At 36.8% G+C, this 6,610-nt stretch overlaps 1 long non-coding RNA gene across 1 annotated transcript; it reads right to left on the reverse strand.

Annotated features, from left to right (window-relative positions):
• Positions 1–1,623: 1,623 nt before the first annotated feature.
• Positions 1,624–3,155, reverse strand: LOC306801848. Its single transcript, XR_013774197.1, has 3 exons — positions 3,091–3,155; positions 2,643–2,668; positions 1,624–1,682 (listed from the first exon to the last, which is right to left on the reverse strand). It is a non-coding gene; the product is annotated as an uncharacterized lncRNA (long non-coding RNA).
• Positions 3,156–6,610: the final 3,455 nt, after the last annotated feature.

Below are 6,610 nucleotides of genomic sequence, written 5' to 3' on the forward strand. Positions count from 1 at the left end.
GCAACCTTAGAGATCACTGTAGCTCTCCTTTTGCCACTTTTTGAAGAGTGTGCATGTGCAGGTTAGGGATGGCAATGTATCACTGCCTTTTTTCACCTCAATTACTGATAATACTCTGTCTTCAGAGTTACAAAATGAGAGGTTACAAAATCTTTTACCCCCAAAATAGAGAAGGCTTTTGATTCTGTCCAGAATCAGTGAGAACTTCTTAATGATATGACTTTAAATTTGTAGTTAGTTTCCAATTAACTACAACTAAACTACATTTGTAGTTTGCCTCTGCATTGTATATCCAGGTTTCCCCAGATCTGGAGCTGGTCTTGAGTCTTTCCACGTGTATGCTGATTTTCATAAATGTTCTATCACACCATGGCCTCCAGCATGTTACAATACTCACTACTTACAAAAAAAACCCAACCTCACCAAGGAGAAAAAAGAGGTTGACAGTAAACTTATTTTTAAGTGTGTTGCTCAAAAGTATAACAGTAAAAACACCAGCTCAACTTGTTCAGAATCCAAACAAACAAACAAACAAGCAAAAAAACCATAGAAGAAATTTCCTAAGAAGGTGTTAGTGTTGAAACCTTCAGAAACTGTGGATGTTATCACACAACTGATGAATATTCTTTCCAAACGAGTAGATACTTGACACCCCCAAAAAACACCAAGCACAATTGTGTTTCAACAGGCAATCACTGACTTTTTAACACTAGTATTCACTAATTCTTCACTTTTTATTTTCATGATAATACATTTTATTTAAGCATTCACAGACTAGATCTCATGAAAAATTTTTGCATGTATTTTTAGATTCCACCATGCCTCACTTTCAAGAGCATGACCACAGAAAGACCAGCACCCCACCCAGCAACTGTTTGTAGGAATATCTGCCTTCAGCCAGGCTCTGAGCCCTGCAGAGCATGAAACCTTTGACACAGCATTGTGCAAACCCTGCTAACCTGCATCTCCAGCTGTGCTGCTCCCTGCCTCCCCAGCAGAACAGGAGTGCTTGCACTGGTCCACAAGGTCTCTCACGTGTTGCAGGTCTGGGAAATGTTGGTCCCCTCGTGCTGGAATAGTCCCATTCATGGTAGTTAAAATGCATTAGAAGTTATGCCTGAAATCCTGCACCATTCCAGTACTTGGGTAAGAAAGAGGCAGATACTTGTATGCTCTGCAAGTTTAGAGCCCAAAATCAGTTCTTGAAGGTAGAGGCAACTGTTATGTGAAACACCAAGCAGTATTCACTGTTTTATTTTTAAAAATTTACTTTTATATTCATAAATTCCATTGAGTCTCTTATTCCTTGGGCTTCTAGGGATTGTTTCCATGCAATAATCTGACAGAATTCTTCTCTTTGGGATTCTGGTCATCTGAAGTATCTGATTTCTTTTAACAGTTTTGCAAATAGAAATTTGCCTCTTCAAGTATGCCTGAATACACATAAGGAAAGAGAAACATAAAATTTAAATTTTAATTTTGTGTGGGCTTATTATTCCTCTCATTAAAGTAGCTTCAACATTTATTTAGTCATATTCCCAGAATCCTTATAAACTAGATAAGTATAATCTGTTTTACAGATGAAAAGCTTTGCTGCTGCCAAACAAGATAACTACTCATCCCAAAAGTTTTACAGACTTATGAATATAATCTGGACATCTTGCCTTGCAGCCAATGTTTTCCTAGTGTCAAAAGAAAGAAAAAAAAAAAGAAATCTAGAAAAAATATATATGAATGCCTGGCAATATTTCCTCAGCTGTATTGCATATTGCTGAATAACAATGTAAATCAGAGGATAAAAGTCTTTCCATGAAACTACAGGGGAGGTCCAGATGATCTCTCATTGTTTCTGTCTTCATTTAGAAGAATTAGGAACATATCTGCAGAAATCACCACATCTTGTTGGGGACCTTATGTCCATGCTGTATTTGTTCCAGGATGCTTTCCTTTGAACTGTATCCAGCCTGGTCCCATGCACTGAGTGTTCTCAGCAGCTGATGTGCTTTAGATGCAATTTGGGAATGCACCTTCTGGCTTGTCTTACCCAAATGAAATTCATTTTGTCAGCTCTGAGTCATCCATGCAATAAGAACCAAAGCCCAGCAAATGGGAACAGCCAGGATATTTGCTGTAGTGTGCTCCAGATTCCTGCAAAAATGCTGAAGAGGACATACCCTTTTTATATGCAGTGCCAGTTAGGCACTATATCTGGTGTGCTTTATGGCAGCCTGACCTTGGAATGACAGGAGACTTCGGGAATTCCCTGTCTCCTCTCCACTTGCAGCTCCTGGAATTTGAGCACCAAACAGTATGACTCTGCACTGGCATTCCCAAGGTCTACAGGATCTGAACTTCAATGTCTCCTTTCCACAGCAAAAGAAGCACAAACTTGGACTTCAGACTGTACCCAGGAGTTATACAGGCAGTTATCAAATGCTGGTTAAAGCAAGTGCTGCAAAAAAGTGCAACCAAATCCCCCCAAATATTTAATTAACATCTCCTATATTTGACAAGTGCATTGGATTAAAAGAATTTGCTACTCAAACAACCTCTCCCAAAAATGCATAACCAAAAATACAAAAAACCCCTACCAAGCCAAAACAAAATACCCCAAAGCAATGAAACAAAAATCCCAAACATACCCTCTGCCCCAAATCACCATTTTAATCTTTGATGATTTGTAGGGCTGGTAAAAAATTAAGAAATTATTGCCATAATTAAAAAAAAATAAGGACAATTTAATTTTGAATCTTATTTCTGCTTTATTTTAAAAGCACTTTACAATATTTTTTTATTTCTTAGTTTTTTCTTGCCATATCTGAAAATAAATAATTGAAATAGATATGTACATAAGAATACATATTACTGGAAATACTAAATTCAGTTTCAAATAACATAACATTATAGATATAGAATACTGAAGTATTATAAATACTTGGAAAATATTAACAGAATAGAACTGATTTTTGCAAAATTTGGGTGGCAAGCAGCAGTATTCTTCATTTATATAGATTTTGTTTCTCTTAATATCACACCACATTCATGCCTAGATGTTCTATATTTCTATTATGCCTTAGATATTAAAGGTACTTAAAAAACTTCTAGGAATATAGATTGGAGAAATATTTGCTGATTATCCTGACTCCATCTGTAAGTTTGTGTCACACTGTACAATATGAAATGACTTTTATTATGACAACCTCTGTTATCCCATACATCATAGAGGAAAGAATGCAAGAATTCAGGATTCAGGATGCCTCACAGCAAGCAATGCAAAAGAAAAAGTCTAGTCAATAGAAACAAAATTCAAAAAAAACACAACAAACATTAAAAATTAAATTTAAATTAAATAAAAAAGAAGTTGGGAGAAAGTGAGAGAGTGAGAGAAAGTGGGGTATTTTTTGTGGCCATGTAAGAGAGAATTAGACAGTGGCATATTCATTTAGTACTTTCATTTCTGCTAGATCAAATAGGAGATAAACAAGCCCACATTTTATATTTTTTCTCTTTGCATAGACTAATGCTGCTGCTTCATCCTTTTTTAAGAAGGCTGAGAAACCATAAACCGAGTAAGAACCTAAAATTCAACTCTTGGTACTTTTCCTTTTTCTCATCTGATATTAAATTGCATAAGGAATAAGATGCTGCTTTTATTTAGATTTTGTACTGGGTAGTGGAATCCTTTAGAAGCCCTTTAGAAAAATTAAAGACATAAGGTGAGGGGTGACATAATCCAGTACAATAATGATCTAACCAAACTGGATAGAAAAAAAACAGCAAAGTGTGTAGTATAACAAAATAAGTCAATAATCTCAATGTTGATCCTATAGTGTTGACTCTCATCTGTAGAGTCTGAGTCAGGTGTCAAGTCTGAGAAAGCCTGTGATGTTAATTTTGACAGGAACTTGTCCAACTCAGACTCCAGGAGTCTTACCTGAGTCATGTAGAGAAAGTTCTGCTCTTTGGGGGTAAGCTTGGGAAGTGGTAAAAGAAAATGGATCTATTTTATCACTATTTATATAGCTCTTTAAATTTACTTGGGACTGTACAGTATGCTGTTATGACAGCCTCTGGCCAGGAAATCTTACAGTTAAACAGCATGAGCCTGAAACAATATGTTCAATTATGCAAATAAACACAGAGTGGCTCAAAGGGCCAGATGGTGTGAATCAGCCAAGTCTTATACACTTAAGTGGTGCTCAGGCAATTTACAGGAGCTAAGAATCTTCCCCAAGATGGGTTCAGATGGCAGACTTTGCAGAACATCTGCATTTGCAGCTGTTTTGTGAGAAAAGGATGAGAAGTTTCTGGGACAATGCTGTCCAGGCACCCAAGGAAGAACAAAGGAAATCATTAAAGGCCAAGGAAACAGAGTTCACATAGTGGAGGGGAGAAGCTCATGTAGTGTGATTAGGTATGCAGTTACAGTGACACTTATTAACTTTAGATGAACTAATACATCAAGGATTTATCAACAAGTGGTAGTCTATTTCAGAATCTTTAAGAAGAAAAAAAAATTTAAACTGTCGTATTTCCTACAGTAGATTTTGTGTGGTTTTGTTTCCCTGGAATGCAAACAAACTTTTATCTTCAAATGTTTGACAGCTGACATACTGCAGGGAAAATTAATAATAAAAAGGGGCAAGCAACCAGACCTTTTTAAAAATTAAAACCAACACTCCTTCTTGGACATATGGATGTTCTTTCTTTTTCTGTGTGGAGATGCTCCCTACTATGCACTAATGGCAGCTGCTACCTACCATGCAGCAAAGCACCCCAGTAGCTCACACAGGCACCCCATGGGTTGGGCTCTTCATTTTCTCACCTGCACTGTTGGTAATCTGGCTGGAATGATGCTCGTGGTGTCTGGCAGGGAGGAAGCCTGGCTTAGGCAGGTTGAAGTGTTTGTGGGGCCACTTCTGGCAGCACCACTGCTGTGACCACTGCAAGGTCTCTCTCCAGTACTAAAAAATATCCAGCCTTACTTTATAGCTCCTTTTCCACATGACTTCTTTGTTTCTGAAGTCTCTTGGTAGTTCCCTAGTTACTTTATAATTCCTTTTTGTTATTACTTCCTCTAGAGTGTAACCAGTTTGGTGCAAATGCCCCATCAGACAGTTTTGCACATTTCATTCACACACACTGGTATTCCTTTGTTAGCACTGATATTCCCTATGCCAACACAATTTTTCCAAGCATAGGCTACACATGGACCTTCCCAGATTCTGTCCAGGAAAACATCTTGGGACAGTTTATAGTCATCTGAAGATAAGCTCCTAATGCAAAGCAGGAGAAAAAGGACCTAGTTAAACCTTGACCTTATAGATATGTAAGTTCAGATGTTTAGTTACAAGAGCTGGATTGAAAATGAAAATAAACTCTGCTGTGATAACATAGTATAAAAAAATCACACCTTAAAAAAGCTAAACTTTAGTGCCTCCTTTTTCTTATTAAATGTGAAAGCTGTTGTACTCAGCAGCATGTCATCCAAAGACCTTAAATAAGGAATTTTTGATAATTAGGAATATAGCTGGTGAAGAGAAGTGTAATTATTTTAAGCGTCCCACAAAAATCCCTGTAACTGAAAAAAAATTAAAAGTTAAAAGAAGCTCAGAAGAAAATATCAAGAATTGATAAATAATTTGCATATGGGTGATTCAATTAAAAAGATATTAATATTAAAGAACTGGAGGGCCTAGATTAATGTCACTCAATAGACAGTAAATGGAGGCAGCACTAAATACCTGTAGGTTGCAAAAAAGAAGTGGGAGGAAGAGAAGTGCTTGCTTTTTGTTCTTAAATCAGCTCACTGAAGAGCCTGGTTACAGGCCTGGCTGCTATCAAACCTACATACCTCTTTAAGATCAGGAAACATTACCCACCTCTCTTTCTGAAAGATTATAGTTTCAGAGTTGGAGATGTAGGGTGTTTTTCATTTTACTTTGATTAATTTTCCACTTATTTTTCTCAGCTCATGGAATTATCTTCATATATTATTTTCATTTGTGCATAATGGAGCTCTTTCTAACAGGTGATTGATGTGAAAAAGGAATGCTGAGGCTCCTCAAGTGAAGAGCTGCTGTGGGAAGTAGGCTGTGAAAGGGAGTAGCCATCCTTTTATTCTGCTGATTAAAATAAACGATTCTACAGAATACATCCATGGAATTCCACTTGCTCAAATCAGTAAGTATGTTTTCTCAGACTCTTCACCCTTTGGACATTTCCTTACTTTCACAACACAGAGTTTAATCTTCTACCCTTCCATTCAACATAAGGAAGACAAATTGTGAAATATTTGCTAGGATGAAGTCAGTCATTTCCCAGCCCACTTTGTGCTAGTGTTAACTAAAAGTCTATCTTTGTCCTTAGCATGAGCAGGGATGATTAACAATAATTTTAAAAGCCAAACTAAGCAATCAAATTAACTTGAAGTTTAAAATGTGGAGTTAAAAACAGCACTATAATTTAATAATGGCTTTATTTCTTTTTTAGTCAATATTTAGGCCACAATAAGGGGCAATGGCAGATATTCAGCAAGTACTCATAGAACAGAAACTGCTTGGCTGTGAAGTGGAAGAAGAGGAATAAAAAGGCATTGTGACTGAAGGAA

The sequence above is a fragment of the Erithacus rubecula genome (assembly GCF_903797595.1).
Source record: "Erithacus rubecula genome assembly, chromosome: 4".
In the NCBI taxonomy this organism is placed as follows: Eukaryota; Metazoa; Chordata; class Aves; order Passeriformes; family Muscicapidae; genus Erithacus; species Erithacus rubecula.